The following is a 19,453-nucleotide window of genomic DNA, read 5'->3' as shown; positions in this document are numbered from 1 at the left end:
CGTGTCCCTCTCTGTATTTGGATATATTGGGAGCTATATCCCTTGTTGTTTTACACTATTTGATTTATTATTATTTCTCTGTGACCATTAATTGTTTATTATTGCTCTGTGTCATTAAGCTGTCTCCTGTGTAAGCTGAACTCTTTTTCTCACCGTACTTATGTATATCCCTTCCCCCTGCCTCTCTCTTGTAGTCATTCCACTGTATCCTGTCTACCTGACTGCATCTTCCATGAGGCTACAACATTAACATTTTTCTACCTATGAATATTCGCCATTAAACGGAACATTTGATGGGTTTCCTCATCTGACTTCCTCAACATGTGAGTTTATTAGTTGAGTTAAACTATCTGACCCAATGCAAGGGATAAATTCAACACCACATGGTATAGCTGTATACATTGTTGGAGATCACGTTTATGGCTTCGTAGTCTGAGTCAAAATAGTAGAAAAACCAAAGTTACAGCCTAATTACAAGATTCCTGGGTGACAGTACTGATACAGACAAGATTTATTGCTCTCATTGCAAAGCAAGAAAACAGCACTTGTAAGCCTCCATAACTAAGCCCAGGCCATCAGCTTTCCCCCTTGCTTGCTTATCTCTCAGTCATTATTTGCTTGTGTCAACATGAGTTACAAGGGTTGTCTGTGAAGAGATGTCACACACAGCAGAAAAAGTCTCTGATTTAGTTGTGTTACCCAAATGCTCAATTAAACCAACTTGGAAAATGATGGAAAATGATGAAACTTTAACAACTGAACTAATAATAAGCCTGAAGTTATTATGGGAAAAGATTGTTACTCAATCTAACACACTGTTGTACACAAGGTATGGCCACTAGAGGGCACCATCTAACAACTTTATGGCTCATATGAGCTTTATCAGTTTACCAGCAACAAGTTCAGTAATGTTTTACAAAGCATGCACAAGGAAGATTCCTTAGAGGAATTATACAACTTCCAGGTTCTTAATCTAGAAAGAGCGCGTTCTACCCAGCAAACCAAATTAAAGGCAGAAGCAAAGATAAAGCTGCTACAAGACACTGCATCTCACAGATCCGTTTCTACAAGACATTCTAAAAAGTCCTCTAAATCCCATAGTTCAAGATGCTCTCAACTCAGTGAGCGGCTTATTAGTGCCCGCGCTGAAGTGGAAGCCAACAAGGTGCAGACTCCAGATGCAAAAAAGAGAGCAGAGTTAGCAACTCTGAGGGCAGAGCTGAAAATTCAGTTAGCACGCCAAAGAGCAGCAATAGAGATGTTAAACGAACAGTGTAAACATGATACACCTATGGCAAAACTAAGGGTCCTAGAACAAGCTATCAATGCAGACGGAAGTGCAAGTAGAAAGACAGCATTAACCTAAACATAGCGGATATGGAAGATCCCCTCAAACGCACTACAGACTATGTTATAAGCCACTGCAGTGGACACTCTATCGTCTCCAATGCTCCAGACAACATAGGGACTTCTTTTCAGCATCAAGTTAAAGAGGTTCCAAAAACTTCCTGCATGCAAAATCACTCCAACACCTTTCCTGCCTATCTAGATAACCTTCCTTCATACATCACAGAGCATCAGAGCAAGCTGCAAGCAAGTCATCAATTTCCTGTTATCAGTACAGCCTCAAATAAATGTACCATTGGAGCAACTGACTTCAAGCAAGAAACTTGTCTGAATACATCTGCTGCACCATATTTCCCTGTGTCTTATAACAGCAATGTCAACAATCAACACCGTTCAGCCAACATTACATTATTACATTACTTCGAGTTTATATAGCGCCAAAGGGTTTGCTCAGCGCTGTACAATAGAGGGGGGACAATACATGAAACAGTACAGCAACTACAAACAGCACACGAGGGGTTAGAGGGCCCTACACTTTTGAGCTTACAATCTAGGAGGGAGGGGGTAGTGGTACAGGAGGAAGTGGCTGTGGGGGATGGAGTGGTAGGAGGAATGAAGGAGAACGGCAGTTAGGTGAGGGTGGGGTAGGCTTCCCTGAAGAGGTGGGTTTTCAGGGAGCGCCTGAAGGTAAGGAGGGAAGGTGACAGTCTGATGGATTGAGGTAGTGAGTTCCAGAGGATGGGGGAGGCTCTGGAGAAGTCTTGCAGACGTGCGTGGGAAAAGACCAGGGGGCAAGATAGAAGGAGGTCCTGTGAAGAGCGAAGGGTACGGGTGGGGTGATACCTGGGAATCAGGTTGGTGAGGTAGTTAGGGGCAGTGTTGTGAATGGCTTTGTACGTCAGAGTGAGTAGTTTGAATTTGATGCGTTGGGCGATAGGGAGCCAGTGGAGGGATAGGCAGAGGGGGGTGGCAGAGGTGGAGCAGTTGGTGAGGTGGATGAGTCTAGCCGCTGAGTTCAGAATGGTCTGAATTGGGGAGAGCCTGCACTGGGGTAGGGAGTTGTAGTAGTCGAGGCGTGAGATAATCAGGGAGTGTACGAGTATTTTAGTGGTGTCTGGGATAAGGAAGGTGCGTATTTTGGCGATGTTGTGAAGGTGGAGCCTGCATGTGTTTGTAAGTGATTTGACATGAGGTTGGAAGGAGAGGTTAGAGTCCAGAATGACGCTAAGGACTTTGGCTTGCGGGGCAGGATTGATGGTGGTGTTATTGGTAGTGATGGATAGGATGGGGGGGGCGCGGGCAGGGGGGAAGACAAGAAGCTCGGTTTTGGAGAGGTTAAGCTTGAGGAAATGGAGCGACATCCAGTCAGAGATATCGTTTAGGAGGTGAGTGATGCGGGTGGAGAATGTGGGGGTGAGGTGGGGGGTGGAGAGGTAAATTTGAGTGTCATCAGCGTAGAGGTGGTAGTTGAAGCCATGGGAGTGTATGAGTTTGCCAAGGGAGGAGGTGTAGATGGAGAAGAGAAGGGGTCCAAGGACAGAGCCCTGGGGGACCCCAACAGAGAGGGGGAGGGAAGGGGAGGTGGCACCGTTGTAGGAAACGCTGAAGGAGCGTCGGGATAGGTAAGAGGAGAACCAGGAGAGAGCGGTGTCTCTGATGCCAAGGGAGAGTAGTTTATTAAGGAGGAGGGGGTGGTCAACTGTGTCGAAGGCTGCGGAGAGGTCCAGGAGGAGGAGGACAGAGTAGTCGCCTTTGGCTTTGGCGGTTAGTAGGTCGTTGGTGATTTTGAGGAGGGCGGTTTCGGTGGAGTGTAGGGGCGGAAGCCGGACTGTAGTGGATCAAGTAGGCTGTTGTCAGTTAGGTGGGCGCTTAGGCGGTCGTAGACTAAGCACTCAAGGAGTTTGGAAGTGAGTGGCAGCAGAGAGATGGGTCTGAGGTTGTTTGGGTCAGTGGGGTCCAGGGAGGGCTTTTTGAGTATGGGGGTGATGTGCGCATGCTTTAGGGGGGAGGGGAATACGCTGGTAGAGAGGGAGAGATTGAAGATGTGGGTGAGGGAGCAGATGAGGGAAGAGGGGGGTGACCGGAGGAGTTGAGAGGGGATAGGGTCCAGGGGGCAGGTAGTGAGGCGGGCTTCTGTGAAGACCCTGGTGACTTCCTCAGTGGTAGCGGGGCTGAAGGAGCTGGGGGGGTTACGGTAAGCGGGGTCTTGGGTGTGGTTCGGAGCAGTGCGGTTGCGAGGTCAGAGGAGGGAAGAGATGAGGGGGAGATGGGGGGGAGGCTAGGTGGGGAGGTAGATTGCGAGTTGACTATGTCCTTACGGATTGCATCAATCTTGTTGTGGAAATGAGTGGCAATCTCGCGGGCGGTGAGTGAGGTACTGAGTGGAGGAGGGGGGGGGGAGAGTAGGGAGTTGAAGGTGGAGAAGAGTTGGCGAGGGCAGGAGGAGAGGGTGTTGATCAGGTTTACGAAGTAAGCCTGCTTGGCGGCGTGGTGGGAGGAGGTGTAAGTGAGGAAGGAAGATTTGTAGAGGGAGAATGCACGAGGGGACCTGGTGTTGCGCCATAGTCTCTCTAGCGCGCGACTGCTGCGTTTGAGGCATTTAGTGTGGTCGTTCTGCCATGGTTGGAGCAGTCTAGGTTTGCTGTAGCGTGTGGTTAGGGGTGCCAGAGAGTCTAGGGTAGCTGAAAGTGAGTCGTTGTACGTGGTGGTGGCTAGGTCAGGACATGACAGTGGAAGGATGCTGTCGTGTAGGCGGTCGGCAGCCGAGTGGAGGGGGGCCGGGTTCAGGTTACGGAGGTTGCGGCTGGTGATGGTTTGGCGTTCTGGGGGGGGGAGTTAGGGGAAGGGGAGATGGAGAATGTGAGGAGGTGGTGGTCGGAGAGAGGGAAGGGGGTGTTAGTGAAATGGTTGAGGGTACAGAGGTGGGAGAAGACGAGGTCCAGGGTGTTCTCAATGATGTGGGTGGAGGATTGAGTGTGCTGTGTGAGCGCGAAGGAGGAGGTTAGGTGGAGGAGTTGGGAGGTAGCCGGGCTGTTGTCGTTGATGCGGATATTGAAGTCCCCAAGGATGATGGTCGGTAGCTCAGAGGAGAGGAAGAAGGGATGCCAGGAGGCAAAGTCATCCAGGAAGCGGGGTATAGATCCGGGAGGCCTGTAGATCACTGCGATCCTTAGGGGGGTGGGGGTGAAGAGCCGGATGCAGTGAGCCTCGAAGGAGGAGAAGGTTAGGGAGGGGGGGTTAGGGAGGACCTGGAAGGTGCTCAGCGGTGATAGGAGCAGGCCGACACCACCACCTTTGTGACCGCTCAGTCTTGGTGAGTGGGACCAGACGAGACCTCCATAGGAAAGTGCCGCAGGGGAGGTGGAGTCAGTGGCCTGTACCCAGGTTTCGGTGATGGCTAGGAGGTTGAGGGAGTGGGAGATAAAGAGGTCATGGATAGCGGTAAGCTTGTTGCAGACCGAGCGGATAGGAGAAGGAGAAGGGTGAGGAAGGTGGCATGGTGATGGGAAGTGCAGGAGCGTGTGGGTCTGATAGTGGTGGCATGTGGGTCGACGGGGGAGTGGAGTAGCAGGAGGAGGTGGTGAGTGCCGTAGTGGGGAGAGGGGAGAAGTGAAGGGGCAATGTAGAGCTATTTTGGGGGGGTAGGCGGGTAGAGGGAGGCGATTTTTGGGATGGTGGAGAGGAAAACGAGGAGGAGGAGTGCAGGTGGCATGTTGGGGTGAGTGGAGCGATGGTCGGGTCAGGGGAGGTGAAGGGATACAGGTCAGGGCAAGGTGATGTGGGGAATCTGTATCACCGTGGAGGAGTCCATTTGAGTCCTTCTGTAGGGGGAGAGTGAGGGTGGAGGGCGGCAGCTGGTTGGCTGCAGTCTGTGGGTGCAGTATGCTGGCATCCGTGGGTGCTGCGGCACGTCTTCAGTGGGTTCGGTGGTTTGGCGAGGGGTTGTAGGGTGCGATGACTGGGGGTGTTGGTAGGCACGGCGACTGGTGATGCTGGCGGCTCGGTGACTGGAGATGTTGAGGCCAGGCGTCAGGTGCTGAGGGCTCGGCGTTGGGAGGCGCTGAAGGTGCTGAAGGGTGCAGCGTCAGGAGGTGTTGAAGGGTCGTCGTCAGAGTCGAGCGGGGCGTCACGGTAGCAATCGTTGGCCCTACGTGGTTTGCGCTCCTCTGTGATCTGTTGCGGCCGGTAGGAGAGACCGTGGCTTCAGGGGTCGTGGTGGGCCACATCTTGCATAAAGTCGGAGACAACTGAGACAGCAGAGTTTGTGAAATACATACTGCGCAGAGAGTTCACAAAAAACTGGTCTTACAAGTTTTGATGACCAACCTGAACACTACAGAAGTTGGAAATGTGCTTTCAGAACTGCAACCAATGCTCTTGGTATTACAGCTGCTGAAGAATTGGATCTGCTGATCAGATGACTTGGTCCTCTATCTGCTGCATGTGTTAAGCCATAAAGATCAGTTTTCATGGACAATTCTACAGCAGGCCTCACAGCTGCATGGGATAGAGTAGAGCAAAGTTATGGCAGTCCAGAAGCTATAGAAAATGCTCTGTTTATGCATCTGGAAACTTACCCAAAGATATCTGGTAAGGACAACAAGGAGTTCCAGAGACTGATTGACCTTCTCCTTGAGCTTCAGCTAGCCAAGGCTGACCCAAAACTACCTGGACTGTTACCTGGATACTGCTAGAGGGGTAATCATCTCCAAGCTCCCATATGGTTTGCAAGAAAAATGGTCTGCACTAGGGTCATCTTACAAAAAAACAGAACAATGTTTCCTTCCCTCCATTCTCTTTCTTCTGTGAATTCATCAGGAACATTGCAGAGACCAAGAACGACCCAAGTTTTTTCTATGATGAGTACAGTCTCTTTTCATCCTTTCCTAAGAGTACCAGTCTTCAGGCCAACTATAGGAACCATAGAGGCCCAGTATCCATGAAAAAGACTGACATCCTTCCCACTCCCACCACAGTAATGGCTGCAAATAAACAGAGTGGAAGATTGAAAATCCTAAGAGTGTCCCATTCACAAGAAGCCGCACCCCTCAAAAAATGCATCGGCTTTAGGAAAAAGCCTCTTGAAGAGCGTAAGGAGCTTTCACAGACATTAGGGGTATGTTTCAAGTGTTGTGCTTCTACCGAACATTTTGCTAAGGACTGTAATATGTCCATCAAGTGAATAGAGTGTGGTTCAGAAGAACATGTGCAAGCCCTCCATCCACTTGAGCCCAGCTCTGCACAACCCTTTAACTCTCCTCCTAGGTCAAGGCAAGGTGGGGAGAATACAGACTAAGTGCCTGATTCCACCATCATTTCTTCATCCTGCACTGAAGTTTGTGGGGAAGACCGCTGTGATAAATCATGTGCTAAAATATGCCTGGTGAACATACAACGAAAGTAAACCAGAAAAGACTCTAAAGGTGTATGCGATCTTAGATGATCAGAGCAATAGATCACTTGCAAGATCCGAACTGTTTGATCTATTTGAAATAAAGGGAAAAAGCTCATCCTTACACTTTGGGTACTTGTAGTGGAACTACAGAGGTTTTTGGAAGAAGCTCTTGTGGACTCATGGTATCTCCTCTCAAAGGTAACCTGCAATTACTCCTATCTACACTTGTTGATTGCAACCAGATACCTGATAACGGGGAAGAAATCCCTACACCAGCTGTTGCCTTCCATCACCCTCACCTGAAGGTAATAGCAAGTGAGATACCACCACTTGACAAAGATGCTCAGATCCTTCTTCTGTTAGGAAGAGACATCTAAGGGTTCACAAAATACACAGACAAGTCAGTGGAGCCCCAGATGCACCATTTGCCCAGCGCACCAATCTAGGTTGGGTCATCATAGGCAACGTCTGTATAGACAAAATGAAGACACCTACCAACATTTCATCATTAAAGACAAATATTCTGCCAAATGGCCGAAACACTTACTTTGAGTCATGCCCACATCACTACTGGGTAAAATAGAAGATAGCCAGCTGCGAATGGTGACATAGTGTCCCAGATATCACAAGCCCTTTCTCTTCCCATGATGATGATCTCGGCTCTACAGTGTTTAATACAACCAGTGAAGATGATATACTGGCTCCTTCAATGGAAGACAAATAATTTATCAGAGTAATGGACAATGAGTTCTTTCAAGACTACTCCAATAACTGGGTAGCACCCTTACCTTTTCATCTCCCAAGAGAGAGACTGCCCAACAACTTGCAGCAGGCCATAAGTAGATTCTCCTCCTTAAAGCGCAACTTAAGCAGGAAACCAGAGATGCAAAGGCACTTTGTGGACTTTATGCAAAATATATTTGACAGAGATCATGCAGAGCCTGCACCCCATTAAAGGAGGGAGAAGAATGCTGGTACCTTACATCCTTTGGCGAGTATCACCTACGCAAACCAGAACAAATCATAGTTGTCTTTGATTCCAGCACTCAGCATGAAGGTGTTTCTCTTAACAACATGCTTCTTACTGGACCCAACTTGAACAACAGTCTAATAGGAATCCTGATCCGCTTCAGACAAGAGCCCATAGCAGTAATGGCTGATATTCAACAAAGGTTTAACTGCTTCATTGTCAAAGAAAACAACAGGGACTACCTTAGGTTTCTATGTCACAATGACATCAACAAGGAAGTTATAGATTATCGAATGAAGGACCATGTCTTCGGTAACAGTCCTTTCCCTGCAGTGGCAACTTACGGGTTAAGGAGAATGGCTCAGGCTGGAGAAAAGGAATATGGATCTGATGCTCGCCAATTTGTTGAAAGAAACTTCTACATTGACAACGCACTCAAATCCTTTCCATCTGCTAAAGAAGCAATCAATCTTCTCACCAGAACAAATGAAATGCTATGTGTAGCAGACCTTAGATTTCACAAGATTATATCTAATAGCCAGGAGCTTATGAAAGGTGGAGATGTTCTTTGAGGTCATTAGAAAAACTTCAGATTTCATGCTGCTATGTTCCAATTTTCATTTCAGCTGCTGACCATAGAGAGATTCATATTTTCTCCGATGCATCAGTTCTAGCTCTTCCTGCAGTAGCCTATTTAAAGACCTCTGGGATTAATGGAGAATCACACTGTAGTTTTGTTCTAGGCAATGAAAAACTCACTCTCAAACCTGCACATACCATACTAAGACTTGAACTCTGTGTGCCTGTGCTAGTGGTAGAAATTCATACAAAGTGATATGGACACTAGAATTGATTATTTCACCTTTTATACACAGTAAGGTAGTACTTGGTTTTATATATATAAATATATATATATATATATATATACACACATACAGTTGTGTTCAAAATAATAGCAGTCAGACATCACTAACCTGATCAATCACTGTTTTTGGTAGAAATTATATTTCTACATGGCAAATAATTTACTAGCAGGTGTAGTAGAGTAATAGAAATCCAACAGATCCAACAGTCATGACATGCATGCTGCTGATTCTGTGTAATTGAATCACTAATTGAAAGGGGCATGTTCAAAATAATAGCAGTGTGGAGTTCTATTAGTGAGGTCATTCATTCTTTGAAAAACAGGTGGTAATTATTGCCCTTATTTAAGGAAGGAAGGCAGCAAATGTTGTACATGCTGGTTACAGTGCATTTCTCTCTGAAATTCTGAGGAAAATGGGTCGTTCCAGACATTGTTCAGAAGAACAGTGTACCTTGATTAAAAGGTTGATTGGAGAGGGGAAAACATATAAAGAAGTGCAGAAAATGATAGGCTGCTCAGCTAAAATGATTGTAAATGCTTTAAAATGGCAAGCAAAACCTGAAAGACGTGGAAGAAAGCGAAAAACTACCATTCGAATGGATAGACGAATAGTCAAAATGGCAAGGACTCAGCCAACAATCAGCTCCAGGAAGATCAAAGAAGGTCTAAAGTTACCTGTGAGTACTATTACAATTAGAAGACGCCTATGTGAAGGCAAGCTATCTGCAAAGAGCCCCCGCAAAGTCCCACTGTTGAAAAAAAGACGTGCTGAAGAGGTTACAATTTGCCAAAGAGCACATTGACTGGCCTAAAGAGAAATGGCGCAACATTTTGTGGACTGATGAAAGTAAGATTGTTCTTTTTGGGTCGCGTGGCCGGAGACAGTTTGTCAGACGACCCCCAAACACTGAATTCAAGCCACAGTACACTGTGAAGACAGTGAAGCATGGTTGCGCAAGCATCATGATATGGGGATGTTTCTCATACTACGGCGTTGGGCCTATTTATCGCATACCAGGGCTCATGGATCAGTTTAAATACATCAGAATACTTGAAGAGGTCATGCTGCTTTATGCTGAACAGGAAATGGCCTTGAAATGGGTATTCCAACAAGGCAACGACCCCAAACACACCAGTAAACGTGCAACATCTTGGTTCCAGACCAACAAGATTGACGTTATGGAGTGGCCAGCCCAATCCCCGGATCTTAATCCAATAGAAAACTTGTGGGGTGACATAAAAAATGCAGTTTCTGAGGCAACACCAAGAAATAGAGAAGAACTGTGAAATGTAGTCCAATCTTCCTGGGCTGGAATACATGTTCACAGGTGCCAGAAGTTGGTTGACTCCATGCAACACAGATGTACAGCAGTTCTCAGAAACAGTGCTTATACAACTAAATATTAATTAAGTGATTCAAAGGAAAGCAAAATCTTCAAACATTTTTCAGTTTATATAGTGAATGTTTGAGTTTGTAAAGAAGAATACAAACACTGCTATTTTTTTGAACAGTCTAATATTCACTTTTCTTCAATTTTTTTTAGATGAACAACACAAATTTGATATATTTTTCGTCATGTTTTGATTTGGAATAGAATGTGTAGTGTTCCCAATGCATTTGTGTGTATGGAAATAAAAGATATTAGAAGGATTTTGAGCTTTATTCACTTTTTTCAACACACTGCTATTATTTTGAACACAACTGTATAAATATACAACCAAACAAAACAGTTTTACATGTAAGTCAGCAAAAGGGTAGAACGTGTAATGAGGCTTTCTCGACCAAGTCAATGGCATTACGTTCCCACTGAACTCAACCCAGCTGACTGTGGGACCAGAGCCGTGTCATCAGCAGCTCTTCAGAACAGCTTATGGCTTTCACCTCCAAGGTTTTTGTGTGATAACTCCTACTCACTCCTTACTGACGACACCTATGGACTTGTAAGTCCTGAAGATAAGGAAATAAGAACAGTGAACATCTCACTCCACACTTCTGTGAGTACAAAACAGAAACTGCGGTCACACCGTTTTGAGCGTTTTTCTACCTGGTCATCCACTGTAAGAGCTATTGCTCACCTAATTCACATTGCTTGTTGCTTTGCGAAGAACTCTACATCAGAGTGTCATGGCTGGCACATTTGTTCTGGATGCCCCACAGCCGCAGATATTGCACGCGCAGAAGAGGTAATTATCTGCTGTGTGCAAGAAGAGGTGTATCAGGAGGAATTAGAGCGAATCAGAAATGGAACTGAATTGTCCAAAAACAGTTCACTCTTCAATTCAAGCCCTGTAGTTGATGTCAATCAGGTCTCATTCTCCTAAAGAACAAGGAAGTTTGTCAGAATGAATGCCCTATTGGTCTCATTACTAAAGTTATGACCAGTGATGATGTCAAGTACCGGAAGGTAGAGGTCAAGGTAACCAAGGGAAGATCAACACGAACATTTGCTCGTCCAATTACAGAGTTAGTACTCTTTTTGCCAGGTGACTGACTTATGCTACCGCTTTGCCATGCTATTGCACGACAGGGAGTACATTATTGATAACCACCGGTTTTACTTGGAACTTTAGTATTCTCTGAAGATGTCCCATGTTGGATTACTACATGTTCTGCCATCCAGTTGAACTTATGTTTATGTTTGCTTGTTGCATGTTTCTTGTTACAGGTTCCAAGACATTCATCAGAATTGGACTTATTGATTATATATATGTTTTTGAAGTTATGAAATCTAAAGATTTCAGACGAGGAGGGTTGTGTTACGCTATTTGATTTATTATTATTTGTCTGTGACCATTACTTTTCTATTATGGCTCTGTATCTTTAAGCTGTCTCCTTCTAAGCTGCACTCTCTCTCTCACCGTACTTGTGTATATCCACCCCCCCTCTCTGGTAGTCATTCCACCGTATCCTGTCTACCTGAATGCATCTTCCATGAGGCTACAACATTAACTTTTTTCTACCTATGAATATTCACCATTAATCGGAACATTCGAATGGGTTTCCTAATCTGACTTCCCCAACATGTGAGTTTATTTATTGAGTTAAACTATCTGACCTGATGCAAGGGATAAATTCAACATGTGGTATAGCTGTATATGTCATTGGAGATAATGTTTATGGGCTCGTAGTCTGAGTCAAAATATCCCTTAACCATTAACCAAGCAGATGGTTCACTATACAGGGCTCACAAAGGGGTAGTAAAATTAGAACCAAACCCATAACATTCTAGTGTATAGAAAATATATTGTTCACATACAGTTCTCCTCCCTGTCGGAGATCCTCGGCAATCACCGGCCGGGACCCGGTGATTGACAGCCGCAGCCGCGATTGGCGGCGCAGGTAGGGTGTGCGCGCGCACTTACCTGGAATTGCAAAATTACATATATATATACGTGATTTTGCGCACCCGTGCCACCCTGTAGCAGTATTTCTGCTATAGGGCGGTCGGGAAGCGGTTAATTAGTGTGATCGCACATTTGCTGTGGTCCTTGCATGGCCTAGCAAACAACAACAGAGAAAAATTCTCAGTTCAACTTACTAACCAGCCTGCAACTAACCTAATTGTCCTGCCTAACAGTTAACGTTAAAAACAGGGGATTAGTTTGCACACACTTTCAAATACATGCGTAAGCTGCAGAGCCTCTTCATTGCACCCCAATATTTTGCAGTTCCTAACTTTATAAATTTTGAGAGCCTCCATAGTAGAAGCACATGTATAATAGATAGATTGAGGGCAGGTAAGCCTAGAGGGAGCCCACCCCTCCTTAAAGGCACAGGGGTGCACTTGACACCCAGCATATAGCACAATGGCAGCCAAGGTGTCCAGTGCGTCCCCTCACCGGTATATCAACAGTACAAACAAATGCGTCAATCTATAACTGGCTTTTGTAGCAAGGAGCACATGGAAGGGCGAAGCATGTCAAACAATAACAGAGAAAAATTCCCACCTCAACTTACTAGCCTTCAACCAACCAAATTGTCCTAACAGTTCCTGTTGAAAACGGGTTTATTTTGAAAACATTTGCAAATACATGCTTAAGCTGCAGAGCCTCTTCACAGCACCCCAATATTCTGCACTTCCTAACTCTATAAATTGGTATGACATGTACAGTATGTAAGCTGTGTTTTCATATGGGGGGAGAGGGGTACCAGTTCTCAATGCATTAAAGAAGGAACATAGATGAGAGTCAGACTACTTTCTATAATAATGACCCAAAAAACCATCGGGACCGGGCGCTGTAGCAATCATGCACACAGAGATGGATGCGAACCTCCATTTTGGCAAAGGGCCTCCATCTTCTATCATCAGTCCCTGGATGCTGAGTTCAAAAAGGCATCAAGGCCCAGCGGGAGAACTCATGGCTCTAAACCCCAATTAGCCTGGCCCCCATACGTCTGCGAGACTCTGCTTGGAAAAGGATTGTAAAACCATAAACCAGTCCCTCGCTGAGCTTCAAAGACATTCCAGATAAACCGTGAACCAGACATAACATTCAACATTCACTTTCCCCTATGATTACATATCTTGGAATATGAAAGACTTACATAAAAACCAGGGATATATTCAGACCGGTCACTTTAATACAAGTCATCTGATATATTACACCCCCTAGCTGACACAAACCGGAGAGCAGAAAATGATATCTCCTTAACCATCCCAGCAGGTATGCAATATTTCATATCTAGATGTTCAGCAGATGATTCTGCGTATTAATCTACCCGTGGATAGAATGTTACATGCACCTAGGAAAAGTTATTGACCATAGTATAATTTGGGAGGGATTTGGTCATAGCCTGAGCTCCCCGCCTACAACACCCCTGCCCAAATGAGGCGATTGGTTCTCTGCTTTAAGGAGACACCCTGCTGAGTTCCTAGAAAAAGACTGTTATGCTTGAAGCTAAGCTAAGCTGAGTTGAGTTGAAGTTGAAGAAGCTCGCTTTTAACATCGGAACTAACTTTGGGAGATAAGGCCCTTTTGCTCTGACACTTGAAAGCTGCTTAAATCAAGGCTGACGGCAAGTACTTTATCCCTCTAAACTTCTTTCTGTTATCTCTTTGCTGTGTTATTGCTCTCTGTATATTTATATATATATTGGCTACATCTTTTTCTGTAAATATTTTTATTGCACCCTTTTGACCTTTTAGTAATAAATCTTACTTTCTGAAAGTGTTGAACTGTTTCTAAAGCTCTTTAATGCAAACCAAGAACCCCTGTCTCTGAAGAGCGCTACTGTGTGTGTTTAAACCTCTATATATCCCTGCCTGCGGTGACAGTGGTATACAGACGATTATTCAACATCATAGTGTTATTGCTGATATTGCCGAGTTTCCTCTTTCTCTGTACAGAAAGGAGGTGGTGGCAGTGTGAAGGATTAATTGCGTAATTAACCTGACCCAGTCACAATCGCTCTCAGGCTGCAGATTGTGGTCCATTAGCTGGAAAATCTTTGTGCAGGGTGCAGCTGGGCGTGGCATTGTTACGCACATGACAGCTCAGTGTTAGATTGGCTAGTCCATCGGTCACGAGTTTGGTGAGAAGGGCTGGGGTCTGACGCCGCGATCGTCATCGGCGCTTTTGATGGATGTAAACTTTTGATGGCCCATGTAATTTCTGCTTCAGAATGATTGCTTTTTCCATCATTTCTACATCTTCCCGCTCTATCCGGGGAAGTGGACATAATATAAATATAAAGTATATTGCACTTTTTGCAAGGTCTCATGCACCCCTGGCAGTGTCCAAATCCCAGTTACCTTGGCTAGATAGCTTGGCCTGCACACAGATGTAAGTAAAATATAAATATGAGCATGTGCAACAAAAACAAAGCATTCATATACTGGATAAGATCATTACACACAGTAGCAAATACTGCTATCAGATTGCAATATATGTTTTGCAACAGTTGTCCTTGAATAATTTTAAAGCTAAAAAGTGTGGGTATGGCTGGCATCCTGTGTACTGTAGATAGCTACAATTAGTTGTGCTCTCTGGGTAGCGATACTACAAGCCACACATATAGTAAAGAGGAAACCAGCCAGCAACCTTGACTTGCTGCTGAGATTTGCAAAGAAATCTGCTACAATTGGAAAGAAAAGGAGAGGGAAGGGCTATGGCAATTCTGTAACCTATTGCTTTAATTCAGGCACAAAGCACTCAAAGATGTTATGCATTCTCCTCTCCCCGACACAGCACATCTCTGGCTTCCTGACTTTGAACAGAGCACAGTAGACAACATCACCCTGTCCATCCTCCTCATCTGCATGTAGCCAGTGAAGTCCAAGGCCATGACATTGTCAGCTCTAGCACAGGTACAGGAGAGTGAGACAGCAATACATAATTAGACAACACCAAGGAACTAACTGTAGATAATCACAGCGCAATTAGTAAACAGGAAAATATGTCATATTTACTTGTTTTAACCTTTTTTTTTTTAATTTCTTCTGTTACTTTCTAGCTTTCATGCCTAGGCAAATGATGTCATACATCCCAGGAGTCTTCAGGAGGGGAGGAGGAGTTTTCTCCGCTAGGCACACCCTCCCATCTGCTTGCCTGAACTAATGACGATATTAATTCCAGGAAGTAAATGTTATATGAATCCTCTGCCCTTACTCAAGATGGCCATGCCCACAAATGCTTGGGGGTGTTTTTCAAAAGTGATTTCTCAGCAAAATAAAGCATGGAGACATGGATGGATGGATGGATTGTAAGCTCGAAAGAGCAGGGCCCTCGAACCCCTCGTGTTTTGTATTGTTACTGTCTTGTCTCATGTTCTGTCCCCCTTGCTACTGTACAGCGCTGAGCATACCCTTTGGCGCTATATAAATACTGTATAATAATAATAATAAAAATAATGTGTGAGTTTGCTTTGAATATTAAAAATGAACTCAAAGTGGAGTTCCACTCGACCTATCAAAAAATAAAAGTCAGCAGCTACAAAAACTGTAGCTGCAGATTTTTAAAAAACAGCCACTTACCTGTCCCTCAGTCCTGTGGTGTGTCCCCCGCAGCTCAATTCACCAGACGTCCTGTATTCCAGGAGGCCAGCATCTTCAGTGTGGGCACGCAACTGTGATAGCTTGCGGCTTCACAGCCGGGTGCCCACTGCGCATGCGCGAGTAGAGCTGCGCTTCGTGAATGGTCCTGTAGTCTTCTGGGACCTGTCACATGTCCCAAAAGACTACAGGGAGGGAGGATACCTTCAGTTTCGATCGGACCAGAAGTGGGAGCGGGTACCTGTCAAATTCGGGTACCCGCTCCCCAAAGTTGCCAATTCTTAATGGGGAGCAGTCCTTAAAGTGGAACTTCCCCTTTTGGGTGGAGCTCCGCTTTAACGGCATTTTTGGTTTGTAGTGCTCAGATGCAGTGAAGATCTGCTTTAAATACCACATTTGCAGACAACCAACACTAGTAAAATAACAACAAGAACATGAAGAGTTATTTGACAGTGTACCAATTGCAGATCACAAGGTACCACCACAGAATTCATAGACATTCACAAATATTCTGCTACCAAAGGGTTATACCTATTTGCATTTACACGTGTGTTGTAAAGAAAAATTAAACCAATATGCTCTCCTTGCTATTTACTATCACAAATGACACCTGGTAGAGGTGTCCACTTTTTCCTATCATTTTCTCATTGTTAATGGAGCCATTAGCTGGAGCTATTACCCCCTAATCAAGAGAATCACAATGGCTAAACAACCCCACAAAATCATTTTTTTTTGCCAAAAATGTGACACTTTCCCTAAAAGAATTTGCTCATTCCCTGTTGGCAGAACACAATACTATTAATAATTTCAGTGCCGCGTCATATTATAGACTAAATGAAACCAAATCCCCTAAATATAGGCTTTCACGCCACACTTTAGATACTCTAGGGATAAGCACTAATTCTCATACTTAAAATTACACTCACCTCCCCTTCTTCCTATTTATATAACCTAGCTACGAGATTCTCTTCTCAACAGTGAAAGAGGAAATCACAAGTATTGCAAGATTTGAATTATCATGGATTGAGAGAATAGCAGCTTTAAGAAGGTGATCCTTAAATACAGTATTTCTTCAGCACCCTTTCCTTCCATTTACCATTGAAGTTTTAGTTTTTACTATCTTTAACTCATGCCTTAAACAATATGTCTGGAAAAATGAGCTAGAATCTCACAAGCATCGTATTTTAAACAAAAGAGAACTGGATGCATTGAATACACTGACCGACAGAAATATTGCCAAACTGCTCTCATGGACTGGCTTAAAAACTGGTTCCAACACAGTTATGGGAACCAACCAAACTTTAAAAACCAGCATGATCAAGGTATTTCTTCGAAACCAGATATATCACAGAATCTCTACCAGAGGGTAGGTACGAACTTATTAACTTCTTTAAATACAACACTACTATAATTCAACCCCAACAAAAGAAATTATGCTCATCTATATAAGCATAGTTTCTCTTGTTGAGCTTGATTTATAGTAGTAATAATTCTGTACGTTAGTGTATTCAATGCATCTAGTTCTCTTTTGTTTAAAAAAACGATGCATGTGAGATTCTAGCTAATTTTTTCAAACATATTGTTCAAGGCATGCTTTAAAGATGGTGAAAAAAAAACTTTGCACACTTTCATAGAAGCAGTTTTGATGAAGTTTTTTTTTTTAAAGATATGGTAAAATAGGGATGTGAAAGTAGAAATCTTGCTATCAAAAATGCTTCTATGAAAGTATATAGAGGTGAAACTCGAAAAAATTAGAATATCGTGCAAAAGTTCATTTATTTCAGTAATGCAACTTAAAAGGTGAAACTAATATATGAGATAGACTCATTACATGCAAAGCAAGATAGTTCAAGCTGTGATTTGTCATAATTGTGATGATTATGGCTTACAGCTCATGAAAACCCCAAATCCACAGTCTCAGAAAATTAGAATATTGTGAAAGGGTGCAATATTCTCGGCTCAAAGTGTCCCACTCTAATCAGCTAATTAAGCCATAACACCTGCAAAGGGTTCCTGAGCCTTTAAATGGTCTCTCAGTCTGGTTCAGTAGGAATCACAATCATGGGAAAGACTGCTGACCTGACAGTTGTGCAAAAAACCATCATTGACACCCTCCATAAGGAGGGAAAGCCTCAAAAGGTAATTGCAAAAGAAGTTGGATGTTCCCAAAGTGCTGTATCAAAGCACATTAATAGAAAGTTATGTGGAAGGGAACGTGTGGAAGAAAAAGGCCACACCGCATTGAGGCAGTAATTGCTGCAAAAGGGGCCAGAACCAAGTACTGAGTACATATGAATGCTTATACTTTTCAGAGGTCCGATATTGTTCTATGTACAATCTTGTTTTATTGATTGCATGTAATATTCTAATTTTCTGAGATTGTGGATTTGGGGTTTTCATGAGCTGTAAACCATAATCATCACAGTTATGACAAATCACGGCTTGAACTATCTTGCTTTGCATGTAATGAGTCTATCTCGTATATTATTTTCACCTTTTAAGTTGCATTACTGAAATAAATTAACTTTTGCACGATATTCTAATTTTTTGAGTTTCACCTGTATAAATCCACAAAAATGTACTATATCACAGCTTTACTGGTGCTTAGATGTAGTGACTGTATTAGTTTTTTTTCTTTATTTTCACCTGTCACATAGGCTGGGTTTCAAATATTGAATTTTTTTCATCTCCATCACATGGAGGACTTGTATTACATTATATTACTAGTCTCCATTACATGAGACTAGTAGTTTTTTTTAATAAAGATAATGTCATATGCACTTTCTTTTAAGCTCACAGTAAGGGACAGGCACACTGCATTTCTGGAAATATTAACAGGTATTTGCTGTATTTGCTGTAAATGGTCTAAAAAGTTATAACTAATGCAGCCACCTCTAAGGACTAGTAAGCTGCTATATATTACATTTTCATTTTAAGGTTTAGATATGCTTTGAAATAAGAACTGAAAATCCATTTTTTCTAAGACCATTATACAATGGATATAAAAAGTCTACACACCCCTGTTAAAATGTCAGGTTTCTGTGATGTAGAAAAATGAGACAAAGATAAATAATTTCAGAACTTTTTCCACATTTAATGTGACCTGCAACCTGTACAACCCAATTGAAAAATAAAGTGAAATCTTTTTTTTTTTGGGGGGGGGGGGAATAAACATAAAAAACTCAAATAATGTGGTTGCATAAGTGTGCACACTCTCTTATAACTGGAGATGTAGCTGTGTTCAGAATTAAGTAATCACATTCAAAATCATGTTAAATAGGAGTCAGTACACACCTGCCATCATTCAAAGTACCTTTGATTAACCCCAAATAAAGTTCAGCTGTTCTAGTAGGCCTTTCCTGACATTTTCTTAGTCGCATCCTACAGCAAAATCCACGGTCCGCAGAGTGCTTCCAAAGCATCAGAGGGATCTCATTGTTAAAAGGTATCAGGAGAAGGGTACAAAAGAATTTCCAAGGCATTAGCTATACAGTAATACCTCAGTTTACAAATGCCTCGGTTAACGTAATTTTCGGTTTACAAATTAAAATAATGCCTCAGTTTACAAATTTTTTAATAGTATTTTTTGCAATACGAAGTGTATGTCAGTACCAACGGAGTGCTTCATTCCTATCGGTTCCTAGATGACCACCAGTGTCCTTCTGGTTAATACATACATGCGCAATATTATTGTGCATCTGGTGAGTGCAAGCACACCTCTTTTTCCTTACCACGGAAGTCACGAGCACCTTATTACCCAGGCATTTCCAGTGAGAACAACCTGTATCCCTAGTGTCACGTACTTGATGGGAGACTGAATTGACGAGGTCGGCCTCACTTGGTCACTAGCCCTCTTTCGCGCATGCGCTTTCCCGATCGCGAAT

The 19,453-nt window shown here is 43.6% G+C and overlaps 1 long non-coding RNA gene across 1 annotated transcript; it reads left to right on the top strand.

Annotated features, from left to right (window-relative positions):
- The first annotated feature begins 200 nt into the window (after positions 1-200).
- Positions 201-15,428, top strand: LOC149454497 (uncharacterized). Its single transcript, XR_016314192.1, has 2 exons — positions 201-323; positions 15,032-15,428. It is a non-coding gene; the product is annotated as an uncharacterized LOC149454497 (long non-coding RNA).
- Positions 15,429-19,453: the final 4,025 nt, after the last annotated feature.

Source organism: Staurois parvus, unplaced genomic scaffold (genome assembly GCF_062004578.1).
Source record: "Staurois parvus isolate SC_StPar_1 unplaced genomic scaffold, SC_StPar_1.0 ptg000425l, whole genome shotgun sequence".
NCBI classification, from domain to species: domain Eukaryota; kingdom Metazoa; phylum Chordata; class Amphibia; order Anura; family Ranidae; genus Staurois; species Staurois parvus.
This window is presented reverse-complemented; position numbering and strand designations above follow the sequence as displayed.